This window comes from Pteronotus mesoamericanus, unplaced genomic scaffold (genome assembly GCF_021234165.1).
Source record: "Pteronotus mesoamericanus isolate MK-2021 breed Mesoamerican mustached bat unplaced genomic scaffold, CSHL_Meso_final contig_68, whole genome shotgun sequence".
Taxonomy (NCBI): domain Eukaryota; kingdom Metazoa; phylum Chordata; class Mammalia; order Chiroptera; family Mormoopidae; genus Pteronotus; species Pteronotus mesoamericanus.
Window position 1 is genome coordinate 9,765,426 of NW_026555234.1, and position 16,847 is coordinate 9,782,272.

Here is a 16,847-nt window from a genome sequence, read left to right on the forward strand (position 1 = left end):
GTTTATTGCTGGCATGTTCGCAATAAAAGTGATTTTTAAATATTCTTGTACCAAGTAAATATGCTGAACTCTTTTATTAGTAAGATTTTATACCTCAATCCTCTTGGATTTTCCTACAAGACAATCATATAACTTGAAAATAATGAAACTTTTCTTCCTTCTTTCCAACCCTGATAAATTTTATTTGCTGTTTTTCTCTTCTTGTACTGGTTAGGATCTCAATATCTTATTGAACAAAAGTACCATTAACATGTATCCTTCTCTTTTTTTTGACTTTAAAGAGAATAATCTGTAATATTTTATCACTAAATATAATATTTTTCTGTAGGCGTATGAGAGCCTTTTAATGTTAAAGTAGATCCTTTTCTTTTGGTGGAAAAAGCATTTATTACCGAACTATAAATTAGAGGTGGCAGGCAGAGTCGGGTGGGAGGAGCCAGGTGGTCAGATTTGCAGCCTCTGCTCTCTGGCTCTGTCCTCCTACGCCTGGGTTCGGAGTTCCTCCTCAAGGCGCTCGCTCCTTCGCTCGGACCACCTTTGACTGCAGGTGGAAGGAGCTGCCCACAGATTTACCATTCACCTTGAATAGGTGTTCGTACTTCTAGATCTCCTTGGGGTTCAGCTTGGAGATGCTGAGGGTCTGCTGTGCCTCCTGGAGGCTGAGGCCACAGAGGTTAGAGGCAGCGGCAGACTGGTGTCCGGCACGTCCCCGGGCATCACCTGTGGCCGGCTCGCTGCAAATTCTTGGCACAGGGCCTGGGCAAAGGCCCCGCCCCACCACCTGTACCCCCATCACAATGATCTGGGCCAGGTACTTGGCCATGGCTGCCGCCCTGCATCGAGAGTAGGGCTCTGGCTTCCAGGCCACCCGGCCTGGGCTCAAGGGCGGCCAGCGGGTCAAAGGTCAAGGGAAGCTGGGGAAAGCGTGGGGCACAGCACTAGGCATGCGCATTAGATCCTTATTTTGCTGAGTTCCTATGAAAGATAGTTGAAATTTATTAAAAGTAATTTCTGTACATATTGAGGTTCCAACAAAAATTTTCTTCTTAATATGGTGGTTTAAATTAATAAATTATCTCATATTAAAACCCCTTTGAACTCCTTTCATAAATTCTTTTGCCGGATAAATTATTGAAATGCATTGTTTCATTCTTCTTCTTAATATTTCACTTTATGATTTGCATATATATTAATAAATAAGATTGATTAGAATTTTCTATTTTTTCTCATTTGTCAGGATTATAATGGCTTTGTAACATACTTTGGGGAATTTAACTTCTTTTTATTTTCTGGTACATAATATAAAATTTTATATTTCTGGTATTATAAAATTCATTTATTTCCTGAATCTTTGGGGTAACCCATCTGTAAAATTATGTGTATATGTTCAAATTTTAATTACTGACATAATTTATTTAAAGATTGGATTTTAAATTCAGTTTTGGTAGAGTTTTTTTAAAAGATCTCTTTATGTGTTTGTCCTTTCCTTCTTAGATGTGTGTGTGTGTGCACACATGCAGGGAGCCAGCTGCTAATCTAATCATAATTTTCTGCAAGTAGTCCATCTTTTCTTTCATATTTCTCTGATAATCATTGATTACCAATTATGCCTTTAATATTTGACATTTTTGTACAGTATATCTAGATATGGGTATATTTTTTTTCTGCATAGAACTTGTGTTTTTTTAATTTACTTTTTGCTTTCATTAACTCCTCTCTTTAATCTACCAGTACCCTTTTCTCTTCCCTTCCACTCTCAGCCAATGGCCATTCTTATTTCGCCAAGAAAACAGAAGCAATTAGCAGATAATTTGTTTATCCTTCCACTGTCAAATGTCCTTGGCCCCATATACTCTGTACCAATATACTATACGACTCGTATAATATTATACCTTCTCTCCTCTTACAATGAAAGAACGCTTTGGGCTTATTCTGGGGCCAACCTCTCCCCCTGTTTCCTCGATCCCATTCTTTCTTGCCTATCCACAACCATTCTTTATGGAATTGTCCTCTCTCTTTTCTGTACCATCTATGTCTGTTCCTGTTGGTTAATTCCTAGCAGGTACAAGCATGTTGTAACATTCTCGCACAATCAGTCCCCGTTTTCAAAGAGTTTACAATTTAATTTTGAATATAGGGGCAGAGTGTGATATTTCTCACTAAATATCCATATGTTCCTTCACATTTCTATCCTGAATTTGAGTGGGGTCAGTATCACTAATTCTTGCCAACTCTTAACTCTTCTGAGTGAGATAAAAGTGGTGCAGCATCTCCGTGACCTGATCTCTTCCTCTCCCTCCCTTTCTCCACCTGCCCCTCCCCTTCTCTTATGCATTTAGGTGGAATCAAAGTATTCAACTCTGAATGAATCAACTAATTCTATCAGCTATCAGAACAGAAGTATGTTACTAAGCATGTCTGCAAAGGGTTTCTGATTAATCGAAACTGAAAATATGACCTTGTGTTTGGGTTGGTCTTAGAGGTGAGGACTTTTTGGAAAAAATTGCATGTGTTCCAGTTATGGATTAAAGACCAGAAATAAAAACCTGCTTTCTCACCTGCCTCGCCCCATGGCATTGATGTTGTTGGTTGTTGCTACACTCTCGGCCTCTCCTCCTCAGTGTTTCTGTTCCTGTGGCCTGCCAGCGTTTACGTTTCACAGGCGCTTCTAGGAAGCTTCTCAAAAACACAGGAAGCCAGAGCCAGAGAACATAATTAAAAGCAAAATCAGGAGAGAGAACGAGGGTGTTTGCTTGTCTCTGGAAGAATCACAAGGGCCAGAGGCTGGCAGGTGGGGGTGGGCAGGGAGAGAGAGTGAGTCTGAAGGCAAACTGGCCCAGTGACTACAGTGACCTAATGATTCAGAAGTCGATCCCTGGTAACTGGGGCTAAACACCTGAAAGGAAACAACTGCTAGGGAAGGAGCACTTTTATTTTGGATGAAAAACACTGGAAAGAAAGCTTCAACATCCTCAGCATCTCAAGCTTAGCACAATGGTAGAACCCTGTGTCAAGAGTGCATGATCATGACAGAGTCTTTCCTCTAAGTCAGTGGGGCAGCTGCTCGGCTGGCTGCCTGCTGAGCAGGCCGGCACCAAGGAACAGACAGGAGTCACACAAGGTAACTATGCTATTCACTCAGCTTTTACTGAATGCAGGTTCACTCAAAGTAGAACATCAACATACATTAATATCCTACTCAAACTCTAATAATCTAAGAGAAATATAACACACAAAGAGCAATCAGTGGGGAATAATGAACCCGAATCCCAAGAGTCTCAGTCTGCAGGTCAGGGAGACAGCACAGTGGGCAAGGGAGTGGTCAACATCTTGTAAGGAAGAATCTCTGGATCCAGGTGGGCAGCAGGGCAGGTGAGGCCCTCAGTCCAGCAGGGTAGAGCCTTTGGCAGCTGATGCCGAGGGAGGTTAGCGTGGCATGGAGCAGCGCTCTGGTGTGTGGAGCTCAGCTGTCCCAGCAGTGGCCTGGAGACTGCCTCAGTTATACCTTGAGAGTGGTGAGCTCCACCCTTCTGGGCCTCTTGAGGAGTGTCTTTGCACCCCTGCTGGCAAGTGAGGAATTTCCTCAGGAGCCTATCCATGGGTGGTCCCCCTCTGCAGACATGGCTGTTGTGGTTGTGTGTGCAGATATCTTAGGTGTGTCTCCTTGTCAGATGTGTCTTCTCCAACTTAGGTAGTTTCCATCTTGAACCGAAGTGTCAGGACTGACTGGCAGCCATCTTGGTTGACATGAGTGACACCATCTTCTTTTATATCCGTTTACGCTGTCTTGGCAGAACTGATGCCATTTTATTAGTCCTGCTCTCCACAATCTGTCATCAGATTAAGACATTAAAGGTCACTTATACAAATTAATCAATTCTCCCACAAAAGAAATGAAGAGTTTATTAAAAAGAAGAGAGCATCAGAGCTTTGTTTGAGCACTTGAGGGGACAAAATGAGTGCTCTTTCAATGGGTTTGTGTGTTTTCACTGATGGATCTTAAATACTCATATAATCAAGCCAAGTCCATATTTTTTCCTGGTGAGGTATGCTCTCTAAACAATTACAATGTATTAGGTGTAACATGCCCTGCAAGGGTTTTCATTGCAAGAACAGCACGGATGGAACTGGAGAGCATTACGCTAAGTGAAGTAAACCAGGGGGCAAAAGACAAATACCATATGATCTCACCTGAAGTGGAACCTCATCAACAAAACAAACAAGCAAGGAGAATATAACCAGCAATACTGAAAGAAAAAAGAAACCACCAGAATCAAGAGGGAAGGAGGGAGGAGGAGGGGGAAAGGGAAGGGAAGGGTCACGTCAAGGAACATGTATAAAGGACCCGTGGACAAAGCAAAGTGGGAAAAGATTGGAGAAAGGAGGTGGGGGAGGGGAGCAGGGGAAAGTGGTGGTGGGAAAATGGAGACAAATGTATTTGAACAATAAAAAAATAAAATTAAATTTAAAAAAAAGAATGCATCTGTTTGTTTTCCTCCCATTTTCCCATAAAAAACAGAATGGCAGAGTGCAGAAAATCTATATAGAAAAGATATCTGGGGCTAGAGTAACTATTTAGTACTTTGCCTTGCAAGGGTTTCATCAGGTTGTATGTTAAATGTATTTCATATTAAGCTTGTTATTTCTCTCTCTTTTTCTGCTTGGGGTAGGCAGCCTGATTTTCAATATCGGATCCAAGCATCACCACCAAACACTGGCAGATTTAATTGATTTAATGAGATGACAATGTGGGGTGTGTGTGTTTGTTAGGTTGAATTTCGGTAGCAGCTCACTCCTTGTAAATGCCACCTCTGTCTTAATTACATCAGATTTAGTAGTCATCTGATTTTTACAGTGGTGTTTCAAACAGAGCTTTATGTTTCCTTTCTAGGAAGGAAAAAAAATACTCAGCCATCACTTGTGTCCCTACTGAAAATTTCTAACTCATATCCATGGATTTCTTAAGCAATTCTGTCTTTTGGAGTGGATCACTTTAAGGTGACATGGAAACTTTTTTCTACCTCTGAACCTTTGATGTTCAGTTTAGCAAATGCTCATTTAGTCCCTATTCAGTGCTTTGGACTATTCTGGGGGAATCAGAGATAATTAGGATTTGGTCCTTGCCCTCCAGGAGTGTCACCCTTTTGGCTTGTTTTCCGAACTTTAGTCTTGGGTTTAGAAGGTTTTCCTTGCAGGCTGGAGAGCTGGTGTCCTAGGGGGAGATGCCTGAATGTGCTTGTTGAAAGCTATGTAGGTTGAATCCATAGTTCTGGGTTACTTGGAAGGTAGTGAGCATGACTGATTCAGTCATCAAAATGCAGAGGGATGTCTTTCACCAACTGGCCCATTTCACTTAGCATAGATCTCACTTATAAGACGAATCTAACGAACAAAACCAACTAATGAGCAAAAGAGAACTAGAGGCATAGACTCATCAATAGATTGACAGCTTTAAGAGGGGAAGGGGGAGGTGGGGACTGAGCAAAGGAAGGTGAAGGAATTTGTCAAAAAACATATATGAAGGACCCATGGACAAGGACATTGGTGAGGGGACTGATTATGGAGGTGGGGGATAGGCGGGGTAGAGGCGAGAGAAGGGGGAAAAAGTAGGACAACTGTAATAGCATAAACAATACAATATTTTAAAAAAGAACTAGGTTGAGTTTTCTTTTACCTCAGACAATGAACTCCGTATTTATGAAGAGTAAATTCCTTGAGTCCTAATGGGCTATGTTAGGTACAACTTTAATCATGCTAAAAAATATTGAAAAGAAATGATTTCTCTTATCATCAATTCTATACCTGGTATTCAATAAATGAAGTTTAGTTCTACAAAAAAAAAAAAAAAAAAAAAAAAAAAAGAGCAGAGAGTGGTAGGAAGGCCACTGTTCCTGCGTAGTCAGTCCTCACACTTCTCAGGGGAACACAGTAACCGCAAGGCTGGGGTCAGTGCAGTCCAGAGGGGCTTGTAGAAGCTTCTGCTGCTGTTAAAGCCAGAGCAGCTCTGGGGTTTCTGCTTATCTCCATCACTTCTAGCTGGGCCTTCCAGACGTAAGAGCAGTTGTTGAATTGGGGTGACACGGTGCCCCTGTGTACATATCAGGACACCAACATTCACTTTGAATATCCAGGCTCTTAGCTGAAGAGGGACCACCTGCCTGGCCAATCACAGGGAAGTGACTAGAATAGCACTATATCTCAAAATATGGCACACAAGATTATTAGTCAGTAAACTTTAAAAAATAATTTTGAGTTTATTTTCATGTAGTGGGGAAAAAATTAGCCAGTACATCACATCCACAGTAGAGGTTAAAGTAAATTATGCCATGATAAATAATTTTAGAGAAAAAAATAGATGCATTTAAATAAAAATATTAAGTATAAATGGAAATCCCAGTCTCTTCCCAACTAGTTGCTTCAATATCCTCTGTGGCTTGGAGTCCCCCATTAGATCATCTGGTTATGGTTGGGAGATGTGGTAATGGGGGTGGGGTGGGTTGGAGGATTGTGTAGGGGTTACAATGGGCCAGGTCTGGGGATCTGGGTTATCACAGCCACCACATTTCTGTGGCCAGGTTTCCTTCAAGTGGCCACACAGCGGGAGTGGAAGCTGGAAGCTGTGATCTAGCTACAGAACAGTTTGGTAAACAACTAATCTCTGGTCCACATCAATTTAACAAAGTTATAAAGGCTAGGCATGAATGACTAGCCTATGAGAACACTGATGGAGGAGGAAAAGAACGAGCTCTGGAGGTTCCGGTTTTGTAATGTTCATTACAACACTGATTTTGTGTGTCTCAACATTGCCATTATCAGTGAGATTATAGGCCCTTTACACACTTCCTGTGGGACTCAAAGCCTTCATGCAGAGCAAGGTCATTAATCTCAGGTGTTTTGGGGAGAACGCCAGGAGCTCCCCCGGGTTTAACATCATGCACAATACTTGGCATGAAGCGGGCGCTCACCATAGGTGAATTCTCTCCCCCAGTATCCCTTTCTTCTTCAGCTTTCCCTTTCAAAATGTCATGAGAGACCTTTGTCACAGAGGCAAACTTGTCAGAAATTAAAGTGATAAAATACTTCTTTCCCCAGGGAGGAGAGTGTCTTCTCTTTTCCTGTATTGGCATGCTTTCAATTTTAATATCATAGTTTAAATTGTGCACACATTACAAGAATTTTTTAAATTATCAACTGTGCATCTATTTTTTAAAAAATTTATAAGTCAATTATGTTTGATCTAGATAGGTTAAACCAAAATGAATTACATTCAGATTCATAATAAAACCTTATCTATGGTTGCCCCAAATAACATTTTTCGTTGGTTGGAAAACCTTGTTTTTAACCTTGTCTGTCTGGTTGGCACTTTCTACGCAGGCTTTCACTTTGACATTTAGTTAGGACAATGATGAGACATAAAGTCACATAAAGGAGGCAATTGTTCTTTAATTTTGCATTCGACCCAAGGCAAGAATTTTTGAAGCCATTTCAGGTTGATAGGTTTAGGTTTTACATTCATTTGCACATTTTCTTGTTCATTCACAGTAATTAAATTCCTCCTTAATCTGTTGAGAAATTCCTACTGTAACTTATAAGGCTCTTATCCTAAAATAGATTCTAAAGGTAATGAAACAGCAAATCTGTAACAGTAACCAAATAATATCCTCCCCTCAGTCAGCACAGGAAAGTTCCATTTTATTATCAATGGGGAAGTCTGTGAGCAGTGGGTGGGAAGTGAGTCCTAACACAGGCACTAGCCACTTATGCCTCACAGTGTCCTCCCTGAAGTAGCTGCTGGGGAATTTGGTCTCCCCTGAGATAGAAGCGTCATAGGTATCAGCATAGGTAACAGCAGGAGCGAGTCAGAGGAAGATCCCCTAACATTTATGAGTCAGTTTAACATTTTTGGTAGACTGAGAAGTCACAAAAATGTGTGCGAATGGTAATAAAAACTCACTCATTGGGAACTTACTGTGAGCTGGACCCTGAGGCAGTGTTTCGCAGCTGGTGGAGGTGAGGTGTCAACTCCAGCTGGGTGGCCCCAAAAGTCTCTACTCCTCTGTTGTCCTGACTCTGGACACAGAGCAAGACCAAGGACCTGGAGACCTTTGGAATCACAGAGTTTGGAATTACAAAGAGAGGTTCATAGTACTGTCCTTCCCACTGCCTGTGAGACTGTAAAAAAAACAAAACCAAACCAAAATCAACTATTCTCTCCAGGCCTTCTTCCCATTTGTAAAACTCTTGGAAAAAGTATAGTTTTCCTACCTGTGGAGGTTATAGTGCAGACTACAGGCTCACTTGGGGCCCTGGAGACACTGGACGGTCTTTACAAGTGGGTCACTTGGCTCAGATGTAGCTCCTCCGCCTTCATGAACCAGGTGAAATGTTAGCGAAGTGGAGCACCATTTGGAGTTCATTATACCTCATTCCATGAGTTACAGATTAATCTAACCTAGCACTCACTGAGCACCTAGAGTGGGCAAAAACTATTCCAATGTTTCATAGGAGCCACAAATATGCATAAGCTGCAGTCTTAGTGAGCAGGAAATTCTTGGTTGCAGGTGATAAAAAATTAAGAAGAAGGTCGAGGAAAAGGAGAGGGAGGGGGAGGGGGAGGGAGAGGGGAAGAAGGAGGGAAAGATCAGAAGGAGGAGAAATGGATTGTCTTCCTTAACAGAAAGCCAAGGGCTGTTCATCCAGGTGGTGAATGATGCCATCAGGCATTGGTTTCTCTCCATCTCTTAGCTCTGCTGTCCCTTGAGTAGGGTGTTCTTGTGGCAAGGATGGTGTCCTATAGCTTTGGATGTATAGATTTCTAGTTTAACAACTCCAGTTTTAAAGGAAACTTTCTTTCTGAATAGTTCTGTGCTGATCACAGGGGTCATTCTCATCCGCCTGGACTGGGTTACAAGCCTACCCCTGAATCAGTCCCTGAGGTGAGAGGATGCCACTCTCTCCTTGCCCTGAACTAGGTTCTCCTGTGGCCATCTGTGCTCAGGGAGTACCATCTTGCATCAGAAAAGATGTAGAGGAGAGGTTGTCTCTTAAAGGGACTTGAATTAAAGCAGAAAGCTGGATGTCTACAGCAGAGAGCATTTGATTGGGCCATGAAGGAAGCATAAGAGTTGGACACAGAGAGAGGGGAATGGGAATGTATTCCAGGTGGAGAATCTGGCATGAATGTGAGGGCTAACTTTGGGTCCACTTGACTGATCTAAATGATTGCTGGCAAAACATTATTTTGAGGAGAATCTATAAAGGTATTTCTAGAAGTTAATGTCAGAATCTGTAGACTAGCTAAAGGAGATCACCCTCACCAATGGGGGTGGGCATTATCCAGTCCACTGGGGACCAAACAGAACCGAGAGGATGAGAGAGTTTGCTCTCTGTTTGAGCTGAGACATTCACCCTCCCCTGCCCTGGTCCTTAGGCCTTTAGACTCATAATAAATTACATCATCAGGTTTCCTGGTCCTCCATTTTGCAGGTGGCAGATTGTAGGCTTTCTTGGCCTCTATATTTATGTGCGTTAATCCCCATATTAAGTCTCTTCCTATCGATTCTGGTTTTCTGGATAACCCCTACTAATACATTGAATAATGGCACCAACGTAGGAAATTTATTCTGATTAGAGACATAGATTGCATAAAGAGGTTCCGTTGGGAATAGGGTGGAATCATATAGGGGAGTGTTTTGGATTCCAAATAAAAATCTTGAAATTTATTTTCTGGGCAATGATAAGCCTCTGATCATTTGGGAATGGACATATGAAGTAAGATGTTCCTCATTACATGGTGAGTCCCTTTAGGTCCCCAAAGTATCTTTTTTTCCTCACCTTCACTCCCAGCACAAGATAGAGTGATTAGTATACAGTTGGGTCCCACTTAGTGCCTGTTGAAAGAACATCAATTTTATCATCAAATGTCTAATGATAGCTGACTCTGTCGGGTGCTTCTATGTATCAGACACTATGATGTGTGCTTTAGAAGTATCTCATGGTCATCATAGAAACCATATAAGGGAAATGTTGTGTGTATTCATTTTATAGATGAAGATAGTGACATTATAAAGGCCAGGTGGTCGAGCCAGGACTTACACGGAGGTCTGTGCCCTCAGCTCACGCGCTCACAGCGCAGCAGTGTGCCTCCGTGATTGTGCAACACCTGAACGGTTGCCAAGGGCTTTGCATATATACACTGTGTTACTTGGGCCTCACTGGGTTTGCATGAGGGAGATGTTATTATCATTTCCATTTTATGGCTGAAAAAAATGAAATTCAGAAAGAAAAAGTAAGTCAACCAGAATCTCAGAGCCAATAAATTGAGGTACTTGACTTGTATTCAGCAGCTGTGTCCAAAATCTACTCACTTTTCCCCACACCGATCAGTTTCCCCAGAGGCTGCCAGGCCCTCCAGGGAGCATGGCGGGGAAACGGAGCTGTTAGGTTTTGTGTGTGGGCACCAGCTCTAACATTCAGACATTCTAATCTCCCAACAAAAAATTAAATGTGCGTGGACCTTGTCTCATCTCTTTCAAAAACTGTAAAATGTGAGCCATGCAGGCTGAAATGTCAAGGTCATTGGAATAAGATTATGATTTTAGTTGACAGGTTGCTGTTTAACTCCCACAAAAAGAGTCTTGGTTAGCTTTCTTTGTACTGTTTTTGTCTTTCATACAAATACCCGCAAATTCTCTGCACTAGAAATCCTTGTACATTCTAATGAACATCAAGTGTAAATTGGCCCATTCAGTGAGAGGCATCAGAGGCACTTGGCAAAGCAATTGGCTTGTAAACCACTGCGAGCTTGTAACTCAACAGATGCAACGTATGACGTACTCAAACCATCTCATAGGATCAAATTCCTGCACAAATTATGGATGGAGATGATGACCTATATTTGTTTCATTTAACTGTGAAAGTCAAAAAAGGATAAGGATCTCTTTTTTTGCATCTGGTACATATACTAGTAAAATGGTTACAGTGAGGTGATAAAAAAATGGCCATTACCATGATAAAAACAGCTAACATCAAAGGAAGGCTTGTTGTGTTCCAGGCACTGCACCAACTAGTGTATATGGGAATCTGCTTTTGTCTTCAGGCCATAAGTCTTTCTCCGGGAGAGAGGACTTTGGTGGGTCTTTTAATTTTATTCACTCAAGACAAACCCACATCTATTGTTGACGAGGACCCACTGAAGTTATTCAATGACTGAAGTTATTCAAATGCCGATGCTGCTGATGGCAGTATTAAGTCATTTGTTTAGTAATTCACATTCCTTTGTAAGTAAGTAAGATGTAAGGCATATATTTTGTGTCCCTGGAAATACTCAAGATTTTTTTCAAAATTTTTGTTTAAATTCTTTTGTGTCTAAACATTATTTTCATTTGTTTTAGGAAAATGTTGTCATGTTTTCTCGTCTCAACATTTGCTCCCAAGAGATGAGAGTGGAGAGCAGACCACACATGAGGGATGTGTTGGCTTGACTTTTTTCTCACCTGGCATTGGAGGAAAGGCTGAGAAAGGAGTTGGAATCAGCTTGGGGGAGCTCAGTACAGTCCTGGCAGGACCATTGATATCTGATACACAGAATTGACTAACCTTAAATTATCAAGCATTTTAAATCATAGTGGTTGCCAGACCCCGGGACCAGATGACACCTTGTAGGTAGGGATGGAATTTCCAGGGATGGGAAAGGGTATTTTTTCTGCCAGGAATTGTGGGAAGAGCCTGGCCCCAAGCTGGGATATGAGATAGGACTTAAATGAAGAGCAGTAAGGTAGAACTTCGTACATTCTATTTTACCCTCTTTCTCTCCGAGGCTGGTGTGGTGAGAGGGTGTGGTGATTAGGGGAGACAGAATTTAATATGTGGAGATGGCCATTAATTCCAGGTGGGGTTGTGCTGGGAATTATGCAAGAATTCAGGGGCAGATTCAGGTTTGAGTAGCCACCTCTACTGACAGAGTAGCTGCTTCTATGTAGCTGGTAAGGAAATAACTTAGTGCAAACCATGACTCCTCTGTAGGCCAGGATGGGCAATAGTCTCCGATATAGGATAGATGCCTCTCCTCCAAGAGAAAACTTAACAAATGAATTGTTGACAGAGGTTGCAGTCTGCTGGCAAGATGAACAGGGAGGAGAATAATAATAACAAGGGTATAAACAAACATTTGTTGAACATTCATTGAGTATGTACTGTGTTTTATTCACTATGCCAAGCCAGGGCTTCAAGCACAGACTTCCGGTCGGGGAGATGCTTACACTCTGAGAAACAGAGAGGAACTGGGGCTAAATATGGGAGCAGAGGTTTGCACCTTTCTTCTCACGGAGAGTGCTACCGATTATTGAAAGTGGGATTTTACAGACTGCTGAACTGTTTTTTCTTCTCTTGCTTTCTTTAGATTTCTCTGGACAAAAGTTTTACAGCTGAATTCATGTAAGTTAAATGCAAGTGTTGGGTACTATACTCGCATGATCTTATTTCACCTTTGTAACAATCTTACAAGGTAGATCGGTAGCAGCTATTACTTTCCTCAGGAGAGTGAGGTTGAGAGACTTGCCCAAAGTCGTATGAACACAAGTGGCGATCTGGCACTTAGGCCCCGGGAGGAGGAAGGTAAAGATAATAGCAGGAGCTCTCTGTCCCTGTGCCCGTGCCTAGGGCCATAATTCATTTTCAGAGTTTCATGGCCTGTTGATGGAACTATGGTAAGACCCACCAGTTGGTTTTACAGTCTAAATTCTCTCACCCATTTTTTAAATCATTTCCCCCTATCTTGTTTATTTTCTGCTGTAGACCAAATACCTGTGTTCCTCCCGAATTCATGTTTAAACCAATTCTACAGCGGGATAGTATTAGGAGCTGGGGCCTCTGGGGTGGGGGTTAAGTCAGGAGGCAGAGCTGTAGTAAACGGGAGAAGTGCCTATAGAAGAGACCCTGGAGACCCTTCCCACGGCACCCCTTCCTGGGAGGACACAGTGAGAAGACAGCCACCCGTGAACCAGGAAGAGCGCCCCCTATCAGACGCTGAATCTGCCAGCGCCTTGATCTTGGACTTCCCAGAGTCCAGACCTGGGGTAAATAATTTTCTGTTGTTATAAGTCACCCAACCTATGATATTCTGTTACAGCAGCCAGAACTGACTAAGACACCCTCCAAATGGCTCCCGGTTCATAGTGAAATTCTTATTATCCTGAAGCATCATTACCCCTTTCATGTCTCTTTGCCTTTACATCTCTTGTCCTTTTTGCCTAGGGTATCCTTATCCTTCTAGTTGACAAAAAGCACCTCCTCTCCTGCAAACCAGGCCAGCATCAAGTCTTCAAGAAAAACAGTGTAGCATAGTGCTTAAAAGCAGGGCCCGGGCTTGACCGCTTAGCCTCTTCGGGAAGTCCCTGAGCTTTAGTGTGTGTTCTCACCTCCCAAACGGAGCCCGCGGCATTACCTGCAACACGGGATAATTGCAAGTATGAAATATAAAGGGCTGTGCATTGATCCTGACACAGAGGACGTGCTGAGTAAGTGTCGTGCCCCTAGTTCTCCAGGAAGACATCCTGATTCTTCAAGCACAATTCATCACCTTCTCAGATAGATTGTAGAGTCGATATTATTCGTATCTCTATTACACAATTTATTTTATCATGCGGTTATCTGTTTAAATCTCTCTTCTTGCACCAGCTGCCACTTGCCCCTGCATATTTCCTGTCCATAATAGCATAAAAGCATTCTGCCTCAGTCTCTGCCTTCTGGAAACTCTAGGCTATAGCAACTGGGACCAGAAAACATCCTAAAAAAGCAAACCCCAAGACTATGCTTCAGAGCTGGGTTACTTTATGATTTGATGGCAAAGTGGGACCGATAGTGGTCGTGATTAGCTGAGTAAGACCCCTGACATGCAGTGGCATTACTATTACTGGTGTTTTCACCAACAGTTCATTCAGATGAGGTGTATGGCATAGGTGGAACATCTCATGCAAAGGCTCTTCTGAGTAGAGAGTATGGAGAAAATGGTAATTATGAGGATATTGGAGGGGATTAATGGCATTGCAATCCTTGGCAAAGGAATGTGATAGACCCAGAGCAGTGCACTGCACCCTCGAAGCACGCTGCGAAACCCAGGGGGGCTTTGTGGCTGCTTGGAAGACCAATGATGTATGTTAGTGGTGGAACAGCCTATGTGGAAAATTGGGGGGCAGAGCTGTGCAGGAGACCAAATGCTCGGCCACGGCACACTGCCTTCATTAGGACCTTGGCAGGAGCACAGGAGGGGCCTGAGGACTAGCCAGGGGACCACTGGCTGGATGACTGTGAGGATCGCAAACCCTCGAATTCCCTTGAATACCTCACACAAGAAAAAGCAGACACCTTCTTCTTGCCAGGGGAAAACGCCTGTCTTTGCCCGGTGACCATGTGAGTCTGTACCCTGAGGCAGGGCCTCACGATGCTGTCCTGTTCCCCTCAAGCTTGGCCTCCACCAGCCCTCGGTCCCTGCAGGCTGACACTCAGGGTCAGATCTTAACACTCACTGAACAGAGAAGTGTGCTCTCAGCCCCAGGACAAAACAGCTTACGTTTTGAACATAATTTCAGAACTTGACTGATGTGTACTGTTAAGAACTAGAGAACCACGAGGGAATGGAAGTTGAAGGTGTTAGAGCAGACTCTAAGGCTGAGTAGGGGACAATTTTTCATGTCAGCACACTCATGACTCTAGATTCATGGTCTAGAAGAGATATCTGGGTTTTCTGGACAGGCATCTTGAAGCTTGAATAGAAAGAGGAACTACAGGGAATGCAGTGGAGATCCCAGAACCTCCTTGGAAGCATCTGGAGGAATGGATCCGAAGGTTCAGGCAGGTGGGAATGTTTGAAAGGCTTTACTGTGTGAGACGTTGTGAGCACACTGGCCGACTGTTTCCAGGAGAGCCCCAGAAATGCGCCTGTCCCTGAGGCGTGAGGACGCACCGGCAAGAGGTGCACTGGCTGTTCCAGCAGCTTGGTGGTAGCTGCCGCGCATGGGTTTGGGTTACAGCGGGAGATGCTGCCATGAATCTGAGCGCTTTCACACAGGAAGGATGGGCTTGGGAATGGCATAAGCCAAGTGGCAGCATCTACACGCCAGTCACAAGATAAAAATGATGGTTACTCAGGCCAGAGTGGCCATCAGGATTTGTTGCCCAAAAGGATGATAAACATTAAATGGTGGCATTCTATCAGAGGAGACAGAGAGGGAGAAGGATTGGAAACCCAGTTCAGGTGTGTCTCAGGTGCTGGGCAGAAGGCTAACATCAGTTGTCACAGTGGGAAATCATAGGTCCTCAATCAGTTTCCAGATCCGTATATTGGTTCACAAACCCAGAACCTATGAACAGAAAGAGATGCCACATCTCCATGATGAAGATCTCTTAAAAAATCATTGGTATCGGAAGCATACCTCTGATTCTTTTCCCAAGTGACCTGCAACCACTGGCTGGGTAAGAGTGCATTGGGGAAGGAGGAAACTCAGGCTTTTTGGCGGCTGCTGGATAAAGGGTTGAGCTGGTACCAACTTCTGGAGTCTTCCAGTGGCAGGGGGAGCCGGGCACGGTAAGAAATGGAATTCAGCCTCACGCCCCCCTTATTTTTATGGTTATTATCTGGGATCCAAATGGTATAGATATACTTAGCATAGGGTGGAATGTTCACACCGGTTCACCACACTGTGGCAAAAGATTATTAATTTAGTAAAGATTGACAGGAAGCTCCTGCAATGGACCACCCCCCCCCATCTCTGGCTGAGATACTTGCTCAGAAACAATACTCCCACAATCAAAGATTTAAAAGATACAAAGGTGGTGGCTTCATCACAGCCCCTTTCACCAGTATGGGCTCCGCAAGCACAGGCTGGACTGTGGAGGGCTACAGTGGACCGACTGTAAGCTCAGCCAGGGGCTATAATCACAGCGGCTGGGCAGGGTACAGTCTCTCACTGGAGCAGATTTTAACAGTTTCTAGCATTGGAATGCATGCATTTTGTTGGTAAGTGCATTATTTTTGGCCTCATAATTGTGGGGACATCAAAGGCATTTCCCCTTCACAAGGCAGGAGAGCACCAACGGCTCGTCTGCGTGCCAGGGCTGGTTAATTCTCCGCACTCTGTCTTAACAATGCAGAAGCCTCAGCCTCCTCGACCTTCGTGTCAGACCTTCACGCTGTCCACTGTACTGATAACATCACATCACTAAATTGTCGATTTTGTATAGTTAAATATACCAGTCACCTAAGGGTGGATGGGCGGCCCAGCAATTCATCGTTTGCTAGAAATGGTGTATTTCGGTCGGCCTCACGCAGCTCCAGGAGGCACGTGCAAATCACAGAACCAGGACTCCCGTATTGGCCTGACATCTGTCTCTCGACACACACCTGTGGCCTGCCGGGGTATTTCTTATGACCGACTGACAAAGGAAGAAAGGGCCCGGGCTGGTTCACAAACGGGTTGGCATCATACCTTAGTGCTCGTTGAACATGGACTCTGCGGTCGCCTCGCTTAGCGCGCTGGGGGCGCATGAAAGGTGAAGAAATACCCTTTGGTTCGGCCGAGCTTCGCACACCTGGTCATTGGTTTGGTGTGGAGGGAGAAGTGGCCTGAGGTATCCGGCAGCTGCTCCCTTATCTGCCAGCAGTTCCTCCCTTATCTGCGATTTTGCTTTTGGCGTTTTCAGTTGTGAAAAATTCCAGAAACAAACAAATCGTAAATTTTAAAGCGCGCACTATTGCGAGTTGCATGATGAAATCTCATCGTGTCTCGAGATATCAAGTCCGACCGGCCCAGGATGTGAATTATTTCTTTGTCCAGCATTTCCACGCTGCA

The 16,847-nt window shown here is 43.6% G+C and overlaps 1 pseudogene; it reads right to left on the reverse strand.

Annotated features, from left to right (window-relative positions):
- Positions 1 to 444: 444 nt before the first annotated feature.
- Positions 445 to 823, reverse strand: LOC129077460 (mitochondrial import inner membrane translocase subunit TIM16-like; annotated as a pseudogene).
- Positions 824 to 16,847: the final 16,024 nt, after the last annotated feature.